The sequence below is a fragment of the Callospermophilus lateralis genome, chromosome 5 (genome assembly GCF_048772815.1).
Source record: "Callospermophilus lateralis isolate mCalLat2 chromosome 5, mCalLat2.hap1, whole genome shotgun sequence".
NCBI lineage: Eukaryota > Metazoa > Chordata > Mammalia > Rodentia > Sciuridae > Callospermophilus > Callospermophilus lateralis.
The window spans coordinates 9,763,521-9,788,931 of NC_135309.1; the positions used below are offsets into that span (position 1 = coordinate 9,763,521).

At 45.6% G+C, this 25,411-nt stretch overlaps 1 pseudogene; it reads right to left on the reverse strand.

Moving 5' to 3' along the window:
* Window positions 1–17,063: 17,063 nt before the first annotated feature.
* Window positions 17,064–23,877, reverse strand: LOC143386934 (olfactory receptor 2G3-like; annotated as a pseudogene).
* Between the last annotated feature and the right edge of the window lie 1,534 nt (window positions 23,878–25,411).

Genomic DNA, 25,411 nt, shown 5'->3' on the forward strand with positions numbered 1-25,411 from the left:
AGGCAGCTAAGGGTTGGTAAGGGCTGTGTAACTAGGCTGTAGAGACAGGCTGCTAGGGACAGATCCTACTCCACTCTTTCCTACCTATGTAACTAGAGGAACTGTTTTATAGTCCCCCAATTCTAAAATAGGGAAAATCATAATCCTAGTTCTACAATTGTGCCCTTAATTAAGCACTAAATTAAGAACAAAACAAGTATCGGTAGATACTATTAATACATCCTAAATACTGCAGTAACTGGTTAAATATAACCTCTGCTTCAAACATATTGAATTTTGACTGTTGGTCTCAAAACACTTTAAATTCACAGCATAGATAAACATGAAAATGCCCTTACTAACCACCTAGGGCCTAGATAAAAAAAAAAAAAAACATTTCACACTTAAAAGAATGTGAGAGAGGGAAGAGAAAGATCCTGAGAAGCCTCCTTTCTTGGCCCTCACTCTGCTCTCCTCTTTCTGCTCAAGCCATCTCCCCCACACCTAATGAGGTCTTTGGAATATGCAGGCTAGCTACAAAATCAGCTGTTGCTAATACTGTCAACGTTCAAGGAGATTTTGGCCACTGAATAGCCTTTTATATCTCATTTAACCTGTTTGCCTTTCAAGGAATCCTGAAACTAGATAAGGTTCAGATTTGCATACCAGGAAGAAGTAGGCAGGGAAAGACAGGTCCTGGGGAAATAAAGGAGGATGCTTCTGGAACACTGTGATCTTAGGCAGCCAGGAGAGGCCCTACATGTGCTCATGCAGAAGCGAAGGGGGAGAATGGCAGGACAGAGAGCTCCAAAGACATCCCTCCTCTTCCCTCCTTGTTACTGTGCCAGGGCTGCTTCTCTAGGGGCCGAGAACTTTTCTGTTCTACCTAGACACTATACTTCAGCTAAGTGTTTACTGAAAAAGTACTATCGACTGGGTGTGAAGCATTCTGGAGGGAGCAGGTGGGTGCCAGAGAACAAGAGGTGCTTGTACCAATAGTCCATGGAGAGAGGGCCGGGATTCTCAGCTCCCTCACTGCCCCAGGTGCAATGGTAGAGGATTGAGATCTGACTGAGTAGAAGTCAGGACAGCCCATGTGTGTAGAATATCAGGCAGCACAGCTGGATCTGCACTGGAGAGCCCCCTCTGTGAGCAAGGGGCAAATGGAGGCAGAGAAGTAGAGAGAGGGTGGGCACATCCACCTAATGGGAGGCCAAGTTAAGGCAGAGTCTATTTTGAAGATCAGGGCAGGTAAGCCTATATTAAGGTTTAGGGATAGAATTAACAGTACAAGTAGGTAGAAGGGAGCCGGCCACAGCAGCTCAGCACAGTGGGCACTTGTTGATTCTTCCAGGTCGTTTACCTGCATGTTCCTTCTCATTCCAGCACAACTCTATGGTGCTATATGTTAGGAAACATTAAGTAAGTTGCTCAAGACTATATAGGTGCAGTGGAGCTGGAATTTGAGCCCAGGACTGTTTCCGAGGCCCATATTTTTTCCACAAAATCACCAGGTTGAAAAGCAATGGGAGCTGGGTGCATTGGTGCATACCTATATTCCCAGCCACTGGGGAGGCCAAGGCAGGAGGATCGAAAGTTCAAAGCCAGCCTCAGCAATTCAGCAAGGCCCTAAGTAACTCAGCAAGATACTGTCTCTAATAAAATACAAAAAAAAAAAAAAAGACAGGGGATGTGGCTCAGTGGCTAAGTCCCTGTCCCCCATTCACAGGGCTAGAAGGAAAATTGTCATGTCGGCATGGTCCCACAGTTTAGTGGCCAAGGGCCTGGGCTGGAAATCCAGATGACCTGGATGTGATCCTGGCTCTGCCAGTTGCCAACTATGTGACGGCAGGCAAATCACTTCACCTCTCTGTGCTTTGGTTTCTTTACCCTCTAAATAGATATAATAATGGTGCCTACCTCATAGTGTTGTTTTGAGGATTAGAGGAATTACCCAGCCAATGTGCTTAAATAACTGTGTCTAACTCATAATATGCCTTCAACAGAAGTCAGCTAAAATAACCATGAAATAAAATTAACATTATTATTTTGATACTATTGTATACAAACTGATTTCAAATTAAGCCAAGGATAATAAGAAGGGAATATTTTTAGGAAAACGTTAAAGCAATGTGATGGAGATTCCAGAGTGCACAGTAGAACATCAAGCAAATCATTAACTTCTCTGAAGCTCAGGCTCTTATGTTAAATGCACTCAATAACGCATTCAATAAAATCATACAATGTGCCTGCTTATGATATACGTGGCTAGTGCTATGGTTTAGATGCAGTTTGGTATTCCCCAAGGGTTCCTGTGTTGGAAGCTTGGTCCCTTGTTAATAGGTGGAGGCTCCTTTAAGAGGTGGGGCCTAGTAAGAGGTCATCATTGGTCCTACTCTGCACTTTAGCTTTCTGTCCTACCATGTAGTCTCTCTTTCTCTCTCTTGTCTTTCTCTTGTATTCCCACCACTGTGATGCCATTCACCACAAAGCCCTCTCCAATGCCCACTTGATGTCAATGCCATGACCTTGAATCTCTAGAACTGTGAATTAAAAAAATAAACCTCTTTATAAAGTTACCCAGAGCCTCAGGTATTTCATTATAGTAACAGAAAATGGACTAATATAGTCAGGGATACTAGATACTTTACAAAAATATTGTGAGAATTGGAAATTAAGTATATAAAATACCTTAGCTAATGACCCATTGTGCCACAAATGATAGCTGCTCTTAAAAGTATTGATACTTTAGTTACCTGTGCAAAGCTAGCTTGGAAGTCCACTTTTGAGTTTCTTTTCTGCCAGCGACACCCACTTCTCTGCTTCTTGGATCTGAGATGCTACTCTGTGCCATACATAGATCTCATGCTATCCTTCTTAGGAAGCAGGATAAACAAGATGTGCTACAGGCCAATGTAGTACCTCCTCATCACATAGCAGAGTTAGTTTGCAGAGAGGCAAAGGTCTTGTTTTAGTTTTGCATTGCTAGGAATGGAACCAGGGCCTCATGCACATGGTGTACCACTGAGCTACACCCCCAGCCAGCAGAGCTTTTAAAGAGAGCACTTTATTTCCCCTGCATCTTCCATGAGGATTTCCATTTGAGAAAGACTGATTGCATAGATGCTTTCCTGGGAGGTATAGCACACAGACTACAAAGTGATCCTACCTGTCCTCAGGGAAAAAAAAAAACAAAAAAACAGCTGAAGCTATTTATTCTATCACTACTCTTTTTTGGATGCAACATCAAATAGGAAAAGCCCCTCCTCTCAGTTACTGATTTGTGACCTATCTCTATTCATGGCTGCATTTTTTTGGCTCTAATTCCTGGTCACACAACAGCATCAGCACCACCCAAGGTTTCTGGTTTGTTGTAGAAGATCCCTACAAAGGTTATGTGCTTTACTGTTGCTTTGATATGTTGGAAAGGTATTTTTGCTAATGGTTTCACTGATACTTAAGCTGCTGAGCACCTGCATATGAAAGCTCGCAAAAGGAAAAAGTTTAAATACCTCACAGATTAAAGAACCTAAGAAAGTCCTCTGAATTTCACAAAGATGAGGGGAAAACCCAGGGCCTTGCATGTGCTAAGCGAGCACTCTACCGCTGAGCCACAACCCCAGCCCAGAGAACCAAAATCATCAGCCATAGTGTAATCTGGTCTTCAGAAAGAGATAACATGTTATGATTACACAGCGGTCCTCAAATGTGAGCAGGCATCAGAATTCTGGGGAGGGTTTGTTGAAATGCAATTGCTGACTTCACCTCTCTTTAAACCCACCATCAACCATCATGTTTCTGATTTATTAGGTCGAGGATAGGGTCCAAGAATTTGTTTTCTACCAGCTTCCCAGGAAATGCTGATCTGCTGGTCTATGGACCACACTTTGAGAACCAAAGTTGTTTTTTTTTTCCTTCATATTTATTTTTCAGTTGTAGTTGGACACAATACCTTTGTTTTATTTATTTATTTTTATATGGTGCTGAGGATGGAACCCAGGGCCTTGCATGTGCTAAGCGAGCACTCTACCGCTGAGCCACAACCCCAGCCCAGAGAACAAAAGTTTTAGTGCAGCACTGGAAATATAAGACATAATTTTATGCTGTGTGGTGGCCACATTAAGAAGTAAACTGATGCCAGGCATAGTGGTGCACACCTGTAATTCCAGCAGCTTGGGAGGCTGGGATAGGAGAATCACAAGTTCAAAACCAGTCTCAGCAACTTAGCAAGGCATTTAGCAACTCAGCTAGACTTTATCTCTACTAAAATATAGACAAAGGGCTGGGGATGTGGCTCAGTGGTTAAGCACCCCTGGATTTAGTCCCCCCCAAAAAAAAAATAGAAAAAGAAGAAGTAAACAGAAGCATTAGTAGCAAGGCACTAAGTAACTCAGTGAGAACTTGTCTCTAAATAAAATACAAGAAGGGCTGGGGATGTGGCTCAGTGGTTGATGCCCATGAGTTCAATCCCTGGTTAAGGAAAAAAAAAAGAAGTAAACTGAAACAGATAAAAGAATTTTAATAATATATTTTCTTTACCCAAATCTAAGCAAAATATAATCAACATGCAATCAAAGTAAAATAGAGTCCTGTGTCAGTGATAGGATATATTCTGAAAGTGAGTTGTTAGGCAATTTTGTCATTGTGAGAACATCATAAAGTGTGCTTCTTTAAACCCAGTTGGTGTAGCCTATTATACACCCAGGCTATATGAGATATTTATATATATATATATATATATATATATATATATATATATATATATATATATATATATATATATTAGCCTATTACTCCTAGGGCAGAGTTAGCACAAAATGACTGAGCTGGGTTCAGACTTCATGGATCAGCAAAGCCTTTATTCAGCATCAAAGTTGTGCATCAGGTGGGTGCACTTTCTGGTCAGAAAATGGCCATGGTTACAGGAGAAATCTGGGTTAATATAGGTTATATTGGGGAGACTTAACCCTTGAAGACTTTAACAGCTTGTGGGCAAAAGGTTGCAAGCATGGGGCTGGGGATGTGGCTCAAGCGATAGCGCGCTCGCCTGGCATGCGTGCGGCCCAGGTTCGATCCTCAGCACCACATACAAAACAAAGATGTTGTGTCCGCCAATAACTAAAAAATAAATATTAAAATTCTCTCTCTCTCTCTCTCTCTCTCTAAAAAAAATCATAAAAAAAGGTTGCAAGCCTCTGGATCTTGTTTTTACTGGGCATGGTTTGTACTAGGCAGGGTTTTTACTCTGCAGGAGAAGGGTTCAAAGTTCAGAGTCCAGTGCTCATCCTGACCTCCAGAGGTCTTCATATTGTCACGGAGGCAAGACTGATGGGCAGTTTGCTATCACTGGGAAAGGATTTGATTAGGGAAGGGATCCCATTTCACAGGGACTGCCACCTTCAAAGTTTCTGTCTCTCCCTCCCTTCTCCCAGGCCCTGCTGTTTCTGGGACTTTATTAATTTCATATCCTTCACTATGCTGAGCAAAACAACATGAGATAAAATCAAGTACAAGAGAAGAAGATGCAATCAAGAGGCACAGTAATCACGAGGCTACTGCTAGATCACATAGCAGTTTTATGGCAATTTTTTTCTTTATAAGTAGGAGTACCCTCCAAAATAATAATGAAAAGTACAGTATAGTAAGTTTATAAACCAGTAACATAGTTTCTTCTTTTTTTTTAAAGAGACAATTTTTTAATATTTATTTTTTTTAGTTTTTTGGTGGACACAACATCTTTATTTTATTTTTATGTGGTGCTGAGGATCAAACCCAGTGCTTCACGCAAGCTAGGCAAGCGCACTACCGCTTGAGCCACATCCCTAGCCCGGTAACATAGTTTCTAATATCATTATTCATTTTTACATACTGTACATAATTGTACATGCTATTCTTTTATGCAACTGGCATCACAGTCACACAAACATATTAACACATGAGTAATGCATTGTCTTGTGACATCACTAAGCCAAAGGAATTCTTCAGCTCCATTGTAATCTGAAGGCATCACCAGTATACGTGTGTGTCATTGATTGAAATGTTGTTATATGGTACATGGATGAATATTAGTGAGACATTCTTCATTTTTTGGCATTAACTCTTCAAATATGGTGTGTATTTTTACATATAGAGCACATCCCAATTTTGTCTAGCCACATTTCAAGGGCTCCAATTTGCCCCAGGTGGTTAATGGCTACCATATTTACAGCATTTTGTAAGAATGATTACAGAAGACTGGGTCCCCAAGCCTCATACAACACAACCACACTATAAAACTGCTTTCCTAACCACAGCTGAATTCTCTGGGAGGATTGAGACTGCTCCAACACCAAGCCCTGATCCCTGGGCCCCACCAGGCTACACAAGGTCAATGCTGGACCACACCTGGCCAAAAACAAAACCAAAAACTAAAAAGAAACTGAACAGGTCTCTTTGCTTCTCGTTTGACTTTTTTTATTGTTGTTTTAAACAAGTAGGAATGAGCAAAAAAGTAGCCAAGGCTTCTAAGAGATGTAGGAGTCACAGCATGCTGGCCACCATGCTTCATCGCCATGTGAGAGGAAGCTGGGTATCAGTGGGCATCATAGAAATAAAGGGGCAGAGTTAAGTAGAGACATGCAACAGAGAGAGTGGCCTGCACTTGGTCCAGCTTTAAACCCTTGTCCCCACAGTGACGTGGAAGCCTTAGGCCCTCCAGATCCACAGGTTCATAACCTAAGATACATCCAACCTTCAATCAAAAATATTCTTAGTCTGGGGATAAAGCTCAGTTGGTAGAGGGCTTGCCTCACATGCATAAGATCCTGGGTTCAATCCACAGCACCACACACACAAAAAAAAAATCTTAAAAAAATATGCATCTATACTGAACATGCACAGACTTTTCCTTGTCATTATTCTCTAAACAGTATAGTATAACATCCATTTTCATAATATTTATATTGTATTAGTTATTATAAATAATCTAGAGATGAGTTAGAGTTTATAGGAAGATATAAATAGGTTATATACAAATTCTACACCATTACATACTAGGGCACTTGATTATTCATGGATCTTGTTGTCTGTGGGGAGTTCTGGAACAAATCCCCTAGGAGTAGCAAGGATGACTAGATTTCTCTCAGCTGGAGCAAGCTCAAGCCACTGTTTCATAGTATGCAACCCAATGAGCCCTGGTACATAGACCTGGGTCTTCTAAATGGCCAGTATGGGGTGACCTGTTGAATCAGAGTAATCCAGGTGCTTAAGTATAGTGAGAATGATGTACACCACCATTCCCTATCCTGTCTGATCTTGTTGTCCATGCTTTGTTCTGCCACTGCTCCCACAGCTCAGCCAGTATTGAAGTTGAGTATTTTTGGTGGACTTCTTTCACTTTCCCTATTTTGATTCGTTAAAACCATATGTATCCATTTACTGTAAAGCAAATAGAGTAAGTATGATGTCCACCATGGAGTCCAGGCAGTGGTACGTGAATGTTTGCTGTATAATTCCACATCTCTATCTGCTTGTAAGTTTTTGCAGTAAACTTTTAGGGGAAGGAAATCTACTTATTTTCTGACCTCACCATTTCCTCGTTTCTCTTCTCTCCTCCGGATTTTTAGTTTTCGTCATCTACCCAAAAGGAGATTGTCAGAGCAAAATGGGATAAAGGAGTAGGCGTGGTCTAATTCCTTCTGCTACTCCTTCCCTCACGCCCTGTCATTCTCTAGAATCAGAACATGAGATCCCAGGAATATGGAGAACAGAAATCCTCTAACATGAACATGTGCTTTCCCCTGACATTTTCCCTGTGGAACAAGTTTCCAAAACATGAACCTCCTGATGTCAGAAGTGGCCAACATCTTGCTATCCTGATGAAACCCTCCTGCATATCAGGACTTATTTTTTTCATGCTTCTTATAAAAATATTTCAATGTATTCCAGAAGTAGTTCTAGTGACCTATTATTGATAGAATATATGCATTCACTTAAAAATCTAAAATGTGATGTTAGGTGAAAGATAATAAAAACAAAATAAATGGAAATGAGGTTGAGTCCGTGATAATAGAATCATAAAATTATGTGACAAACACTTTAACTAAATTTACTCCTCATGGAAACTAAGGTATTACCTTCCTCTCAAAGTCAAGAAAGCAGGAGCTTAGGATGGTTCCATGGTTTCTCTGAGATCTCACAGCTGGAATATGGGAGAACCAAGTTTCCACATCAGGCTGCTCTGACCAACACCAAACTCCTCTATTCCACCAAACTTCTGCTCCCAGAAGAACAGGGGGGCATGGGTGTTCATCAAATACTCTGAGCCCACCAGGTAGCTAGTAACTTTTCTCTTTTTTTTAAATGTTATTTATTTATTTAGTTAATTAGTTTTAGGCGGACACTATATCTGTATTTTTTATTTTTATTGGTGCTAAAGATTGAACCCAGTGCTTCATGCATGGTGGGCTCTACCACTGAACCACAACCCCAGCCCCAGTCACTAGGTGTTCTTAGCACTAGGGTCAGAGAGCTGCAAACAACAAATTAGCAGATAATTCCTGCCATCCTGGGGTTCAGTCACAGGGAGACAAACATTAAATAAGCAAATGTGTGCAATGGTATAAGAGCCAAGAGGGAAAATAAGGCAGGATAAGGAGGGTGGATGGAAGCTAAGTGACACTTTGAATACAGTGGTCAGGGATGACACCTCTGATAACGCACCTTCCTGGTAGAGGCAATCGTCAACACAAACATGCTGCTGCAAGAGTGTGGCTGGCATGTCCAAGGGACAGTTGTCATAGTCACTAGGAAATTGTGGTCACAGCTATGGAAGAAAATGACAGTGTATGAGAAGAAATGGGGTCAGGTCTTTGGGGGCACATCAGTGACCCTGGCAAGGTCTTTGCTTTTCACTCTGAGTGAATGGAGAGAGCCCTAGAGAGTTTTAAGCAGAGAAGTGATATGTCATGACGTGACTTTTGTGCTAAAAGGACCACTCTGACTTCTGCTGAGAACAGAAGATAGAGCATAGAGAGGAAAGCAGAGTTTAGGGAAGCCAGGTCAAGAAAAGGTAGATGGATACCAAGTCACAGTTGGTGTAAAGAGGTTGTAGCTGACATATATTTTTAAGCAGAAGTAATGGCATTTCATTGATGCATCTTGGGACACTAGAGAAGATCATGTGTGTGAGCAATCAAAAGGATGGTGTTGCTATTAACTCAAAAGGGAAGATTTGAAGGAGATTTGAGGGTTTGGGGAGATGGAGTAAAAGGAATCAAGATTCAATTTTGAGCCCAGCATGGTGGCATACACCTATAATCCCAGTGGCTCCTGAGGCTGAAACAGCAGGATCATGAGTTCAAAGCCAGCCTCAGCAAAAGTGAGGTACTAAGCAACTCGGTGAGACCCTGTCTCTAAATAAAATACAAAATAGGACTGGAGATGTGGCTCAGTGGTCGAGTGCCCCTGAGTTCAATCCCTGGTAACCCCCCCTCAAAAAAAAAAAGATGTAATTTTGGACATGTTATCCCAAAGGCAACATTTAGATTTCCAAGAGGCAACATCACAGAGGCTATAGTAGGGGTCCTGGCTGGAGATGGAAATTTGGATGTCATCCACATACAGTGTTAAAAGCCATAAAACAGATACTGCCACCTAGAAAAATAGTTCTCCATAGGGATAATGCTGTCCTGGGAATATGTTGGAAATGTGAGGTACATTTTTGCATGTCACCATGATGGACATGCTACTGATAATGGGTGACAGAATGGGAAATCTAGATGTCCTACAATGCATGTGACAAGTTGGCAACATTTATTTCCCTACCACCCATGCAATTTTCACAGATTCTGTGACATCCACATAGGTGGAACACCTTTTTCTTATCATTCAGTCCTAACACCTATCTTCATTTTATACATAAAGGCAAGGTACTTGTTGCACAACCCTTAAGACATGCTGAACTTTCTCTTTTTTTCCTTTTTGCAGCACTGGGGGTTGAACCTAGGGGTGCTCTGCCACTGAGTTACATTCCCAGCCCTTGTTACTTATTTTTAGGTTGAGACAGAGTCTCACTAGGTTACGGAGGCTACTCTTGAACTTGAGATCCTCCTGCCTCAGCCTCTGAGTCACTGGGATTACAGGAATGTGCCACCACACCCAGCGACACACTGAACTTTCTAAGAATACAACCATCATAATAAAACAAAAGAAGACCGCACTATGTTTGGCTCAGAATTTCACCAAGAGCATTCACTGTTTCAAAACAATCATCTGTCATTGTCACAAGTCTGAGTCAGACTACATCGTCACTTTCACATCCATGTGCTCTCAGGAGCAGCTTGGGTCCTTTGCACAGTCATGCTCAGGCATTTGCAGATGGAAGTACAAGTCATTTAATACTTTCCTTTTATACTAGAGTCTGGATACTATATTGATTTTGCAAACGTCTGCTTTTAGGTAGGTGAAACTGTCTATGAATTTCATCTCAGAATACCGAAGGAGGTGTCGGGTGTGGCATATAGAAAATCTCTGATATAGAGAATGAATGTAGCTGAAAAACATGTGAGTGCAAAGTCTGTACCCTGGACCCATCTAATATTAGAGATGAATGGGGATGAAGAGGAAGGAGAAACTGAGAGAAGAATGTATCATGGGAGGAAGGACATAATAAACAGTGTTAATAGGCCAAGAGATAGACAGAGTCCACATAATTCAGGGCAGAAGAACCTAATTTTTGTGTTAAACATCTCCTAGATTTCCTTTCTCATCCCCATACAACCCCAGCTCTGGGGTGCTCGTACTCTGGGGCTCTTCCTTAGGAGCCTGTTTCCCGGTCCTGAAAACCCACTGGTTTGCCAACTACCCTCTTCAATCCTCCCAATCTGGGCATCAAGAATCACCACAGCCCCGTCCTGGGCATCTTAGTCTATACCTTACTGAGCCGGGACTCAAAAGCCAAGGAGGTTGAAGATTTAGAACTCCTCATGCCAGAAGAAGCTGTAGGAAGGGGCCATGCACGTTCGGGGCCATGGCTCCCCTCTTTGACGACAGGATTCCAGGGCTTGGCTGTGCTCCTCATGTTTGTCCTAGGGCAGGGGGCTGTCTTTCTGTAGAAGAGCAGAAAAGGAAAACATGTATCTCCATAACTTAATCCTGCCAAGTGACGTGGTCAAGCTTTACCCCTCTCAACTGCTGTCACAGAGAATGAGTGCTTAAAAGTTGGCCAGAATCAGAAAACTCTATTCCTAAGATGACACCTTTGTATTAGGATAATTTTTTACAATTCTAAAACAGACTTTACCAAATTATTGAAACGTGTAATATTTAATGATACTCTGACATCACTTTTTGGCAAATTAATAGCTTATTATCCATCAGAGACACCTAACACAGTAATGTACCAGGTATACACACACACACACACACACACACACACACACACACACACACACAACAGGGCAGTATGAATCAAACCAGGAAACAGCTAGAAGATTTGCAGCTTTAGGGCTGACAGAGGAATAACCAAACTAATTTTTAAATAGCCATAAATGAAATACTTGAAAGTTAGATTTCATGGAAGCACAAAATGACTCTTTTTTTCTTCTTTTGGATAAAAATGGCTATCATTTAAAAATTAATAAAGCATACTTTAATTTAATCTGATGGCTAAGAGTGTGACACAGGGCACCCAAACCGAAGTGCTGCATCCTTTGAAAAAACATCACAAATGCACTTTAAGGCTGGGGTTGTGGCTCAGTGGTAGAGCCTTTGCCTAGCATGTATGAGGCACTGGGTTCGATTCTCAGCACCACATACAAATAAATGAATAAAATAAAGGTCCATCAATGTCTAAAAACAACAACAAAAAATGCACTTTAAAAATATGGGGCTGGGGTTGTGGCTCAGCTGTAGAGCGCTTGCCTAGCCCGTGTGAGGCCCTGGGTTTGATTCTCAGCACCGCATATGAATGGATAAATAAAATAAAGGTATTGTTTCCAACTACAATTAAAAAATAAATATTTAAAAAATATATTTACATAGAGCTGGGAGCTGGGCACTGTGGTACATGCCTACTATAATCTCAGCAGCTCAAGAGGCTGAGGCAGGAGATCACAAGTTCAAAGCTAGCCTCAAAAACTTATCAAGGATCTAAACAACTCAGCATGACCCTGTTACTAAATAAAGTATTAAAAAGGGCTGGGAATGTGGCTCGGTAGTTAAGGGCCCCTGTTCCAAGGGAAAAAAAGAAAAAAAATACTCATAGGCTGGGGATAGAGTTCAGTGGTAGAGCACTTGTCTAGCTGGGCAAGGCCACCTTATGTTCCTGTCTCCTTTCTTGGCTAGAAGAGAACATTTCAACTGACAATACCTCTCTCCTCCAGAGTCATTATTTCTTCCTATTTAAACAAAGGGATTAGCTGGGGACATGGGTCCAATTGTCAGCCTGTGATGACAGCAGCATGTGAATGCCACCACTGGTGAAAATGTTCTTTTTAAAAAATTGGTTCTTTTTAGTTTTACGTGACAGTAGAATACATTTTAACATAATTACACAAGCCTGGAATATATTTTGTTCTAATAGTAAAGACTTTGTAATTTGTTTTCCATAATGTTTCTGAGAAAAACTACACATGACTTCAGTGATATGATGAGCTCAGAACCTTATTAACCTCAGCCTGGTTCCAGGTATCATGATTAAAAAAAAAAAAAAAATCTCGTATAAGAAAAGCAGCGTACTTCTCCTGTATTTTACTGATGTTCAGCAATGATTATTTTTCTTTCTCAACCCACAATTTTTGTTGCTGGTTTCCACAGCAACAGCAAAAGAATGTCTAGGTTAAGACCTGTTCAGTAACTAATTTCATTAGGACTCCCTCCCAAGATAAAATGAACTAACAGAGCCTTAATGATTCATGAAGAAAATTAGTAACGAGTACAAATCCCAACAGCAACACATCAGTCTGACTTAGGGAGATGATTTAAATAAAATATCTGCTAAATCAATCAACACCACCTTTTATGGATGATAAGAACTACTTACAAATGACTATGACTTTAGGGATGCATAAGGCGATTTTGCAAGGCATCTAAGTGTTCCAAAATCTACCCAGGTAACCTTTGAAACTCTCCCCAAAGAGTTTTTAAAATATGAAGATTAAAAACAGCAAGAAAGGGCTGAGGCTATGGCTCAGAGGTAGCGCACTTGCTTCAAATGTGTGAGGCACTGGGTTCGATCCTCAGCACCACATATAAGTAAATAAAAAACTAAAGGTCCATTGACAACTAAAATATATATATATATATATTTAAAAATCATAAAAAAACAGCAAGAAAAGGAACAGGACATTATCCTTGCAGTCTTTTCAGGAATCCAAGTACAAAGCAAGGAAGGAAGGAAAAGGAAGAGAGAAGAAAGGAGAGGAGGGAGGCAGGCAGGTCATGTCAAAATGTGAAGATCTTAACTCCTCTCTTAATCTCTGGCATCAGATCTCATGATCTCCTGGATGGTGCATCCAAAAATGCTTCTCTGCTTTATTAACTCAACAACACACAGTGACAGATCAATTAAATATTGAGGGAAGGAGGCAGACAGTCATTCAATATGAGGAAAATGCTCTTCTTACAGAGCAATCTATTTTCATTTGGAAACGTGAACGGGGCACAATGTTCAGTATTTTCTTATATCAAGTCATCTCTCATGTTCCTGACTATCCTGCCAGGGAGCTGTTGTCATCGATCTTAAAGATCAGCAACAGGGGCTGGGGATGTGGCTCAAGCAGTAGCATGCCTGGCATGCATGCGGCCCGGGTTCGATCCTCAGCACCACATACAAATAAAGATGTTGTGTCCACCGAAAACTAAAAAAAATATATTAAAAAATTCTCTCTCTCTCTCTTAAAAAAAAAAAAAAAAGATCAGCAACAACAAATTGCCCAGAAGTTTACTCAATTCCCAGTATAGGCCCAGGTAGCACCACTTCCAAGCTGTGGACCCAACTGGGTCATTTAGAAACAAAAGGAATTTATTGCTCACAGTTCTGGAAGATGAGAAGTCCAAGATCAAGACACCAGCAAATTCAGTGTCTGAGGGCTCATTCTGTGCTTCAAACTCATCCAATTTTATACATGAAATATGTATATTTTTATCCATCAATGATATTTCAGTGAAGCTGTAAATTTTTTCTTTCATTTATGATGATGCAATTAAAATGTTAAACTTTAGTTTTAAAAACTATTATTTAAAAAAAAATACCACAATGCAGGAAGGGGTGTTACTCAGAGGTAGAGTGTGTGCTTAGCATGTGTGAAGCCCTGGGTTCAAACCCCAGCACAAAAACAAACAACAAAATCTCTACAAATCATAATGTCCAATGGCCTATCACCACTGCACTTGGGACAGAAAGCCAAACTCTTTGTCATGGCCCCGAAGGTCCTGGGACATGCCCACCTCTCAACCTTGGCTCGGACCACTCTTTCCTGATCACTCTTCTTCAGTTACAAAAGTTGTTTCCAGTTTATTGAATAGGCCTTGCTGGTTCCCACCAAAGGGCTTTGTGCTTTGATCTTTCCTCAAAATCATTTCCTCTAAGATACTTTTTCTTCCCACTTTGTAGAGTAGCTCTCTCATCCAATGTGACAGATCACCTTGATTGTGGTCTTATTTCTTCTGAGCTTTTATCACCAAATGAAGACTTTCGCCATAACTGATTTATCTGCCATTAATTATCTGCCTCCCTCCACCATGGAACATGGGTGCTATATTTGGATTTGAAATGTCCCCCAAAAGGCCCATCCATGTACTGAAGGCTTGGTCCTTAGTCTGTGGTGCTATCAGGAGGTGGTGAAACCTTTAAGACTCTGGTAGAGCCTAGTGGGAGGAAGTTAGGTCACTGGCAGCAAGGGGATATTGGGACCTCAGGTCTTTCCTCTCTCTTTGCTTCCCGGCTGCCATGAAGGAAGAAGATTCTTCTACTATGTGCTCCCATCATGATGTACTGGGACACCATAGACCCCTAAACAACCATGAATTAAAATCTCTAAAACCTTGAGCCAAAGTAAGTCTTCTCCCTTCTTAAATTGTCTCAGGTATTTTGTTACAGTAATGGAAGTTAATACAGTTGTTGACAGAAGGGCTTTGTCTCCCTTTTCCACCAATGTATTCCTGGCACATAGCAGATGCTTCACAAAATATCCAATAATGTTAGATTCCACCTTTCATGGAAGACATGCATATGGAGACCTTCTTGCTCCTGCCTCACCCAACCAGAAAGCTTTTATAGGTCTCAACACAGGACCCTGCCAATACGATAGGAGGCACTCACCTAAGCAGGTGCTAAATGAATTGGTGAATACAAAATAGAATAGAAAGCAATGACAATCCTTTTTCTGTAAGACTTATGAATGTCTCTAACCATTGCAAAAAAAGGGGGTCCCGACTTCGGAAACAAGCAGGAGTGCCATACTCATATCAAATAAAATAGATTTCAAGCCAAAGTTAATCAAAAGGGATGAAGAGGGACACTACATACTGCTCAAGGGAACCATACACCAACAAGACATAACAATCATAAATATATATGCCCCAAACAATGGTGCAGCTATGTTCATCAAACAAACTCTTCTCAAGTTCAAGAGTCTAATAGACCACCATACAATAATCATGGGAGACTTCAACACACCTCTCTCATCACTGGACAGATCTTCCAAACAAAAGTTGAATAAGGAAACTATAGAACTCAATAACATAATTAATAACCTAGACTTAATTGACATATATAGAATATACCACCCAAGATCAAGCAGTTACACTTTTTTCTCAGCAGCACATGGATCCTTCTCAAAAAGAGATCATATATTATGTCACAGGGCAACTCTTAGACAATATAAAGGAGTAGAGATAATACCATGCATCTTATCTGATCATAATGGAATGAAATTGAAAATCAACAATAAAAAGAAGTAAGGAAAAATCATGCATCACTTGGAGAATGAACAATAGGTTACTGAATGATCAATGGGTTATAGAAGACATCAAGGAGGAAATTAAAAAATTCTTAGAGATAAATGAAAACACAGACACAACATATCGGAATCTATGGGACACATTGAAAGCAGTTCTAAGAGGAAAATTTATTGCTTGGAGTTCATTCCTTAAAAAAAGAAAAAAACAACAAATAAATGATCTAATACTTCAACTCAAAATCCTAGAAATAGAAGAGCAAAACAACAGCAAAAGAAGTAGAAGACAAGAAATAATTAAAATCAGAGCTGAAATTAATGAAATCGAAACAAAAGAAGCAATTGAAAAAATTGACAAAACTAAAAGTTGGTTCTTTGAAAAAAATAAATAAAATCGACAGACCCTTAGGCACGCTAATGAAGAGAAGAAGAGAGAGAACTCAAATTACTAGCATACGGGATGAAAAAGGCAATATCACAACAGACACTGAATAATATGTGGACTTTTGAAAGCCATGCATTTTTAATATGTTAAGTAAAATAAGTCAGGAACAGAAAGACCACAGATCTCACTCGTGTGGAATCTGAATAGGTTAATCTTACAGTAGATGTGAGTGGAATGTGGTTTGTGATCAGAGGATGAGCAGAGTGGGAGGGAGGGAGGAATGGATGGGGAAAGGTGGGTCATCACAGGTAGGCGGGAGCAGGCAGCTCTGCGGTGCTGTGATACAGTTGGTGGCTGTGGAGGCTAGCATCATGTGTTATGATGATGTGGGATGTATATTTCAAAGAAAGGACTTTGAGAGTTTTCACCATAAATGGTTCATGTTTTGAGGTGTCAGCAAATTTTGTTGGAAGGCACCTGGGCAAGGGGAGTGGTTGTGGGAAAGGGTTCCAAGGTGATACTTTCCACTCCTTGGGGGTGGGGACAATGCTAGTCCTTCTGGCTCTGGACAGTCACGCTGACAAAGAGCCAAGGTTGACACAATGGTGCTTAGAGATTTTTGAGTCTGAAGATTCTTCCTGTCATGGAATGGTTGACGAGGGGGAAGGGAGCCCTTCCTCTGTGGGCACAGAGACTTGCTTGAGCAGTGTGGTGGTGTGTGCATGCCGTTGCTCCAGGAGACAGGTGGAGAACACCGCTCCTTAGGACCTGAGCCAGCCCTGGGAAGCAGCCCCCCCGCTCCAGGCTGCTTTCACATCCTTCTTCTTAGGGTGTAGAGCAGGGGGTTGAGCAGTGGGGGACAACCCAGTAGAAGAGGGACTTGAACTTGACCTGGGTGCTATTGGCGGGGGCTGGAGGTATATGATGATTCCTGGCCCAAATTACATGAGGACGACCAGCCGGTAGGTGCTGCAGATACCAGTGCCTTGTGCTGGGCCCTAGCAACGCAGGTGCAGGAGATGAGCACAACAGTGGAGCCACTATGCCAAAAGGGATGGCTCCCAAGGTCAGGGCCAGGTCGCTTGCCCTGGTGTCACACAAACCAGCTTGATCAGGGCTGGCAACTCGCAGAAGAAGTGGTCCAGGGTGTGGTGCCCACAGAAGGGAAGCTGGAGGCTGAGTGTGGCTTGGAGCACAGAGTTGACCAGGCTGGTGGACTAGGCTGCGGCAGCCAGCTGCCGACACACCCACAGGCACATGATGAGTGGGTACTGGAGGGGCTGGCACATTGCCATGTAGAGGTCAAAGGCCATCTTCATCAGCAGGGCACATTCTTGAAGCTTGTCCAGTGGAAGAGGTAGGACTGTGTGATGCAGCCCCAGGAGGTAATCGTCTTCTTGTCCCCCAGAGGTTGGCCAGCATCTGTGGCATGATGGTGCAGGTGACACAGAGGTCCAGCACAGAGAGCTTGTCCAGGAGGAGGTACGTGGGCATCTGGACTCTGGTTTCCAGCAGGGAGAGAGAGATGGTGAGGTCATTGCCTGTGAGCTTGAGGATGCGGGAGACCAGCATCTCTGTGCAGAGGGGGCACTCCAGGTTGGTACCTGAGAAGCCCAGCAGGATGATGTTGCTGGGGAGCTCACGCTTTCTCCTCCCATGGCTCTGGCTCTCCACTGTCTGCAGAGAGAGGTGAAATGTGCAGGGTGTTTTCATTTCAGTGTCTCCATGGCAACACTCTGAGGCCTTCACCATGGTGGTGGGTGGTCCCATCAGTTTTAGGAGAAGCCCTCCCTGTGTGGGTCTGCTCTGTCAATCTCTGCCTTTGCTGGTGACTCTGCAGGAGGGAGACCTGCTGCATCTAAGGCAGACTTCATGTGGAGGTCCATGCTGAGCCCCGTGGCCTCACCTGTGCACTTATTCTTGTTATTCCTACTCTTTTCTCTATGACTAAGTTTCACTCTCAATCCATTCCAAAGCCTTGCTGCTGTCCAGAGGGGAAGGGGCTTCAGCACTTGGCATGCACATCTCTTCCAGGAAAGGCTCTTGGGGGACAGTGCCTGCTGTGTCCTTCTCTAGCAGTCAGGGAAGGCCCTGGTTCAGGAGGAGGGCTGGTGACCAGCTGCCCTGCAGCTGCCTGGTGCTGTTACCTCTGCTGGGAGGAGACACTGCAGCTCATTGACAGCACACCTCTCTCCCTTTCTTTTTTGCCCCACTGTTTCATTATGGTAAATACAGATAAAGTTTTCTAGCTTACCTGTTCCTAGTGTGTGCCCTGTGGTATCAGGCACACAATCGTGTGGTGCAACCCTCCTGCCTCCCACAACGGGATCCTCCAACTGACAAACTCCACCTGCACCTGCCCAATGTCTGTTCATTCCTTCCTCCAAATCTGGCAGCCCCCAGCTTCATTGCCTGCATGTGATTCTGACCACTCTGACTATCTCAGCTAACGTGATCATTCTACATTTTTAGTTTCATGATTAGCTCATTTCCTTTACCGAATGCCCTGAAGTGCACACTGCAGTGCTGGTTGCGATTTCCTACCTTTTATGGCTACATAGTACATGTACACACCTGCTGGTGTATTACCTGCTGCTGACCCAGAGGTCGCCGGCAGGTTTTGCTGCTGTGAACAGAACTACCCAGTGTGTGGTGTGGGGTGCTCTCTAATCTGTTTCAGCCTTTGGTGTGCAGTCAGCAAGGACAATGTGGACCTGGGAGTCAGGGGACCTGAGGAATCCGGGGAAGAGGCTGTCTGGCAAGCGCCCGTGTCACTGCATTTCCACTGCAGTGGACGTGACTACTGGGTCTCCATATCCTCCATGAGCTGGACCCAGGCTGGATTGGCTGCCCGATGGGTGTGGAGCTGAACCTCACCTGGGTCCCCTGTCCTTTCCTGGTGGTGATGTCTGCATATGCTCCCTCACATGTTGGCCATTGCATATCTTCTTTGGAGAATGTGTATTTGACGCCTTTGCTGAGTTTTGAGACAAGTTTTTGCCCATCTGGCTGGTCATTAAGTTTCAGGGCACTGTTTATTCTATCATTTCAGGTTTACCGTGGGTTTTATGTGTGTTTGTTATTAAGTTGACATAGTTTCTATTCCTACTTTTGTGATTTTTTTCATTAAAAGAAAGTTGAATTTTGTCAAATGTTTTACCTGCATCAAATTAGAAAACCTCATATTATTTATTCTGCTTCCTCTTCTCTTCACGCACCAACTTGGCTGGCCTTTGTGCACTGCAGCACGCTGTGTCCTGGTGGCCAGCCTGCCTGATCTTGGTGTCTAGGCCGTGGATCTGCTGCATGGGTGGCTTGTGGCAGTGTCTGAGTTGCTTCATCAGTGCTGCTGCAGGGCCTGGTTTGCTGTCTGTGCTGCTTTTCACCTGGTATTCTTGTCTAGGTGAAGCTGGCCTTTTAGGAGGAGAAGAATGTTCCCTCTCTGGAGCCTCTGAGAAGACTGTGTCCTTTCCTCACTGGCAGCTGGGCAGTGGTCAGCAGTGAGCCTCCACGTCCAGGTGTTACTGTGCCCGGAGGTGTGTCTGGTGGTGTGTGGGGTCTCCCTAGTTATGGCCTGCTTATATTCCACTTCGTTGCCCTCTGGTCCTGTTGGGCTTGTGACCTGGGGGCCCCTGCAGGACCAGTGTCCTTGAAGTCCCTTCCTTCTCTCTGCACTCTGAGCCTCTTTCCCCTCCAACTGCTCTGTTGCACTCATGAGGACAGGTTTCCAGGTGCTGTCCTGAGGGTCCCCTGCATGGACCAGTCACTTCCCTTTGTCTGCTCTCGTTTCCTGCCTGGGCTTGGTTCTCTGTATGTGACCCGTGTGCCTCTGGGTACATCCTGTGCTAGTCCTCTGTGGGCTGTCACCTCCTGGGGCTGCTTGGTGCTGCCCACTGTACATGGCCTGGGGCCAACTGCTCCTCAGATGTTCTCCATTCCCTCCTCCTGCCTGGCTCGGGGACTCTCTCAGGGGTGGCGGGTGAGACCTGGTGCTCCTGTCTTCTCTCCAGACTTTCCTCTGCTTTCTCTCCCCTGGGGGACACTGCCCTGCACGTGCTCAGAGCTGCCCCCTGTCCCTCTGGTGAGCTCTTCCCTCGGGACTTTCCTTTCCCTCCCAGGACTGGCTATGGATCTGCTCACACACCTCTGTGCCATTTTGCACGTGTGCCCTATTCCCAGCCCTCTACCCTCTGTTCAGAAGTGCAGATTCTAGATCAGCATGTCCTCACCAAGGTGCAGCCGCTAGGAGTGGGCACCGTGCATCAAGAAAGTCAGAAAGCGCACCACCAGCTGGAGGGGTCAAGGTCATACGTGGCGTTAGAAGAAGAGGAAACAGAATCTTGGGGCTGTGTGCTCACTCCCCGGTGATGCAGGCTGGAGATGCAGTGGATAGCAGTCCATTAGCCGTGTACAGGCATTCAGAGAGTACTGGTCGCAGCAGGTGGGTGTGAGTTCTAATCTGCTCACAACAGGGGCAGTAGGTTTTGGGCTGGCTGGGGTGGTGCTGTGCATGGTGGGACCTCTGGGTGGCTGAGGAGCACAGTGCTGATGCGCAGAGTCCACATCTGGATCCAGTGGGGCCAGCCTGACACAGGGACCCTAGGGTGTGGGACAGGGAGCGCCAGCGTGGGGCTCTGCCTTCCTGCCCTGGAAAGCAGATGACATGCCTCTCTCAGGGTGTGCAGACTCAGTGTGCTGCCAGTGGCCTGGCAGGAGGAGGCATGCTGAAGTGACTTCTTTACTCTCCACACGACTTTTCTTCAATACATAATGACTGCACAGCAAGCCAGGGAAACCATAGCATCACAGAGCACCCAGTGTGGGCAGGGCAGGGTCAGTGCCTGGTCACCGCTCTTGCGCTCCCCTGCCGCACGGAAGCCCTGGCCTTTCAGCTGGGCAGCTGCACCTCCGCTCCTGAAAGGAATCCTTTCTTACAGTATCCAAACCAAGCTAAACCAAACTTTAGCATGGTCAATTTTGGATAAATAAGTATTGTATATTTTTGAATTTCTGTTGGTTTCTGGTTGACGGACACATTCGTAGGTACTGCTCAGGTGCTGTGTGGGGCTCTGAGGAGCAGGGAGCGGGTGGAGTGGGGAAGTCTGGCTGATGGAGATGCGGGTTCTACCTGCTGGCCTCCTCCTGGTGTGGAGGGTGCTTAGTGTCCACTCCCTTGTCATGGCTAAACAGCCCAGTGCAGATCTCTTAGCCTTCCTTCTGCCACGGCTGTCATCCACGACTCCTGTCCACTGTCTTCCAGTGTCCCCCCTTGGCTGGCAGCTCTTTTACATTCTTTATGTGAGGATCAGCACATTTCTCTCCCCTCTCTGTCCAAGTGTCTACTACAAAAGCAACCCTTAAATGTGTCCAGGGTGTGGAGGACAGGTGCCCTCTACTCAGTGGTGGGCAGGGAAGTTAGCATAGGCGTTATTTTGAGCGGCATGGAGTTTCCTCACAAAGTTAAGTGGCCAGTGACCAGCAGTCACTTAAGGGCCATAGCGCAGGAGGACATCAGGCAGGGGAGCTTCTGAAGCTGCACCCTAGTTTGATGGCCACAGAGTCCATCTGCAGGAGGGTGGGAGGCTGAGGGCTGTGTAGAGTGGCAAGCTCCTTGCCCAGCAGGAGGCTGATCCTTTCTCCTGGGGCAATGGACAAGCCTGGGACCACCATTTTAAGTGGTATAAGCCAGGCAGAAAAAGACAAATGTGATTTTTTAAAAGGAATTTTCCTGGTGCCATGATACTGTGGGCAACCACTGGGTTGAGTTGGGCCACCAATGTTGGGGACCAGAAGGAAGGTTCTTGAAAAACGGGAAGGGCCAACCCTCTCTGGACCCCTGCTGTTGTGGTGTTGGCCTGTCATCCTTCCCAGGAGATCCTGCTGTGGAGCAGCATGGGTCCCTTCCTCAGGCTAGGCTGTGTTCAATCTGCCCTGCATCTCTTTACAGGACACTGGGACCCTGCGGGCACCCACTCATGGCACCCAGCCCACCTCTGATGTGGCCTCTCTCTGTTTCCTGTCCCACCAACCTCCTCTTGCTGTTGGCTCTGAGCACACACAGGGGGCATAGTTCCAGCCGGGGTCCTCTTTCCCCCTCTGTGCTGCTCCCGTCACGCCCAACACAGTCCCTCTCCTGGTCAGGCCACCCAGCCCTGCTCTTTGTGGCGCTCATGCTGTTTGCGTGTCCTTCCGTCACAGAGCCGTCCTGCCTCCCAACACTGCTGGAGTGGATCCTGGGCAAGCTCCCCAGACGCTGTCTTAACGTTCATCATCACTATAAAATGTCGCATGTTGCTGTGGTGCTCTGTGATGACTGACACACCTAGGCCACGTGTAGGCAGCAGGCCAGGCGGGTAGCATGTCTGTCCCCTGTCTGCAAGTTTCTCCTGCCTTTCTGCATGTTGGAGCCCTTCTCACTAGAGCACCTCCTCCCTTCCACAGTGGCAGCAAGAGTCTCTCAGCTCTTGCCCAGGTGGCCTCCTGTAGGGGGTTGCCGGCTCCTCCACAGCTTGCTTGCAGGTGGCATTTCTTCCACGTTTCATGCGGCTTCTTTGCCACCCGACGTTTCCACCTTGGTTGGAATCAGATTGAACATCCTGCCTGCGTCCTCCTGTGTGACACTGGTCCAGCGCTCTGGGCTTGCAGAGGAGTCCGCATGGGCTCTTAGCCCTTCTGTCCTGCTCTCAGGAGTCTAGGCTACTGCCTTTTCCTCTGTCAGCAGCTTCCATAGATGCACACCTCTTTCAGTCCTGATTTTTTCTTGGGTCTGCAAGCTGCTGTGCTGAGAGGGAAGATAGGGCTTAGGAAGGCTTTTCTGTTCCCTTGCCCGTCTCAGCCGCCCATCCTGGGTGAGAGTCTTGCAGTGGTGTGGAGCCACCGGGAGAAAGGAGGGGGCCTGCTGTCATGCCCAGCCTGGCCCTGACCCCCCTACCTGGAGTGGGAGAAGCAGGAGTTGAGCCCTGGACACAGAGCCCTTGCTCAGGAGATGCGTGACTCTTCAGAGGGTCAGGGATCCTGTGGTTGGGACTCTAGACTTCAATCAAGAGAGAGTATTTATTGTCCCACTGAGCCTCCTGAGGGTTAGTGTCTGGCTCCTCTGGGGTCTGAGCCACGTGCAAGCAGATAATTAGCTCAAGGGTCAGGTTTGCAGGCAGGTGCATCCAGTGGGAGTCATGTCTCATTATCTTGAGAACAGTCCTCCCCCGGGGTGCATGGCTGAAAGTGAAGGAAGTCTCTTCACACAGCAAAGCTCTCACCCCAGATCAGTCTGTGGCCACCTTGTGGGCCTCCATGGCTCCATATCAGAGCAGCAGAGGGAGCTGTGTCCACCATAAGGAGCCACTTCAAGTCCCCAGGGGCTCCCACCCAAGTACTTCCTGGGCCTGGCATGGCTTCTGGATGAGATGAGATGGGTGCTTCCAGGGTAACGTGGCTGAGGACAGGTGTCACTGTTCATGGCAGGTGAAGAAGCTTGTGGCTCCAGTGAGAATCCAGCATCTCTGCCCCGCACCATGGGCATTCCAGCTCGCGGGCAGCTGTGACCTCTGGGGCAGCCCCAGCCTCTGGGGCATCCATGGCCTATGGGGCAGCCTCAGCCTCTGGTGAAGCCACGGCCTCTAGGGCATCCATGGACTCTGGTGAAGCCACAGCCTCTGAGGCAGCCATGAACTCTGAATCAGCCATGACCTCTGCTGAAGCCACAGCCTCCAGGTCAGCTGTGGCCTCGGGTGAAGCCATGGACTCTGGTGAAGCCTCGGCCTCTGGAATAGCCATAGACTCTGGTGAAGCCACACCCTTCAGGGCAGCCGTGTCCTCTGGGGCAGCCCTGGCCTGTAGGCCAGCCACAGTCTCTGGGGCAGCTGGGCCTCTGGTGAACCAGCTGTGCCAGACCTTAGCTAGAGCTGTGCTTCCCTCACACTGGCCACCACACTCACTCCTGAGCTCCCAGTGTGGCTGTCACCCTTTAGAGTCCCTGGGAGCGCAGACATCGTCTGGCTTGGTCTGTGAACGTCTTTTGATTGTGAGGGCTGTTCTCGCCATGGGGGTTCCTGGTGAACCAGTGCAAGCCCAGCACGGAGAGCACTGTCACAATGTCACCACTGGCCTCAGTGCACAGGAGGCACATCCCTGGATCTCCTGGCTTGCCCCATTTCCTGAAAGGTGACATGGATTTGACTCATGAGAGGACTTTCTGCCAAACCACTCAGCATGCCTGGGTCAGGTTCAGCTATGTAGAGATGGCAGAGATCCCTGCAGGTGTCACCACACAGGCAACAGTGAGCCCCTCCCGGTGTCCCCACACATAGACCAGCCAACCTTATGGGTGTCCCACGCAGGGTCTGGCCAACCCCTCCAGATCCCCACATGGAAAATTACGCTACATACAATCCACATAAGTGTGAGTGAGGAGCAGCTGGTAAATGTGCTTTACAGAGTTCCACACAAGCCTCTGTTCCCATGAGGAGTGCTAGTCATTCTTCCCCTCAGCCAGCTGTCTCTCCATCTCTGTCCATCTTATGTCATCTGTCACCTATCTGATATGTAAGTCATCTGTCATCTCTCTCAGCTCTGTCATCTATCATGTGTCCCCCTCCCCTGTCAATCATGTGTTGTCTGCTTATCTATCCCTCCATCCATCCTGAGCTACCCTCCAGCTCCTGTGTCTACATCATCTGTCATCCATCTATCCAGATCCATCATCTTGTATGGGCAATCTGTGACCTGTCTATCATCTGTCATCTGTGATCCATCCATCCACCCATCCATGCCCCCTGTGTCTATCCTCCAGCTCTGATCTCTGTATCACCTGCCATTGTCTATCATCCCTGTCTCTCCTCTGTCTTCCATTCATCTCTGGTCTGTCTCCCACCCTGTGGGAGGTTGCAAGCTGGCGAGAGTGCTGTGGGCTGTGGGCTGCAGATGTGGTCTTCACTCCACTGAGCTTACATTCTGGTTGAAAGGGACTCGCAGCTGGTGAGGGAAACCAGGAGGCATAGAAGGCAGTTTCCCATTGTGGTGGGAGACTTGAACCCATGATGACAGCACAGAGGGGCACTGGGGACCACAGTGAGAGTGCGCAGGGCAAGACTCATGGAACAGGTTGACATCT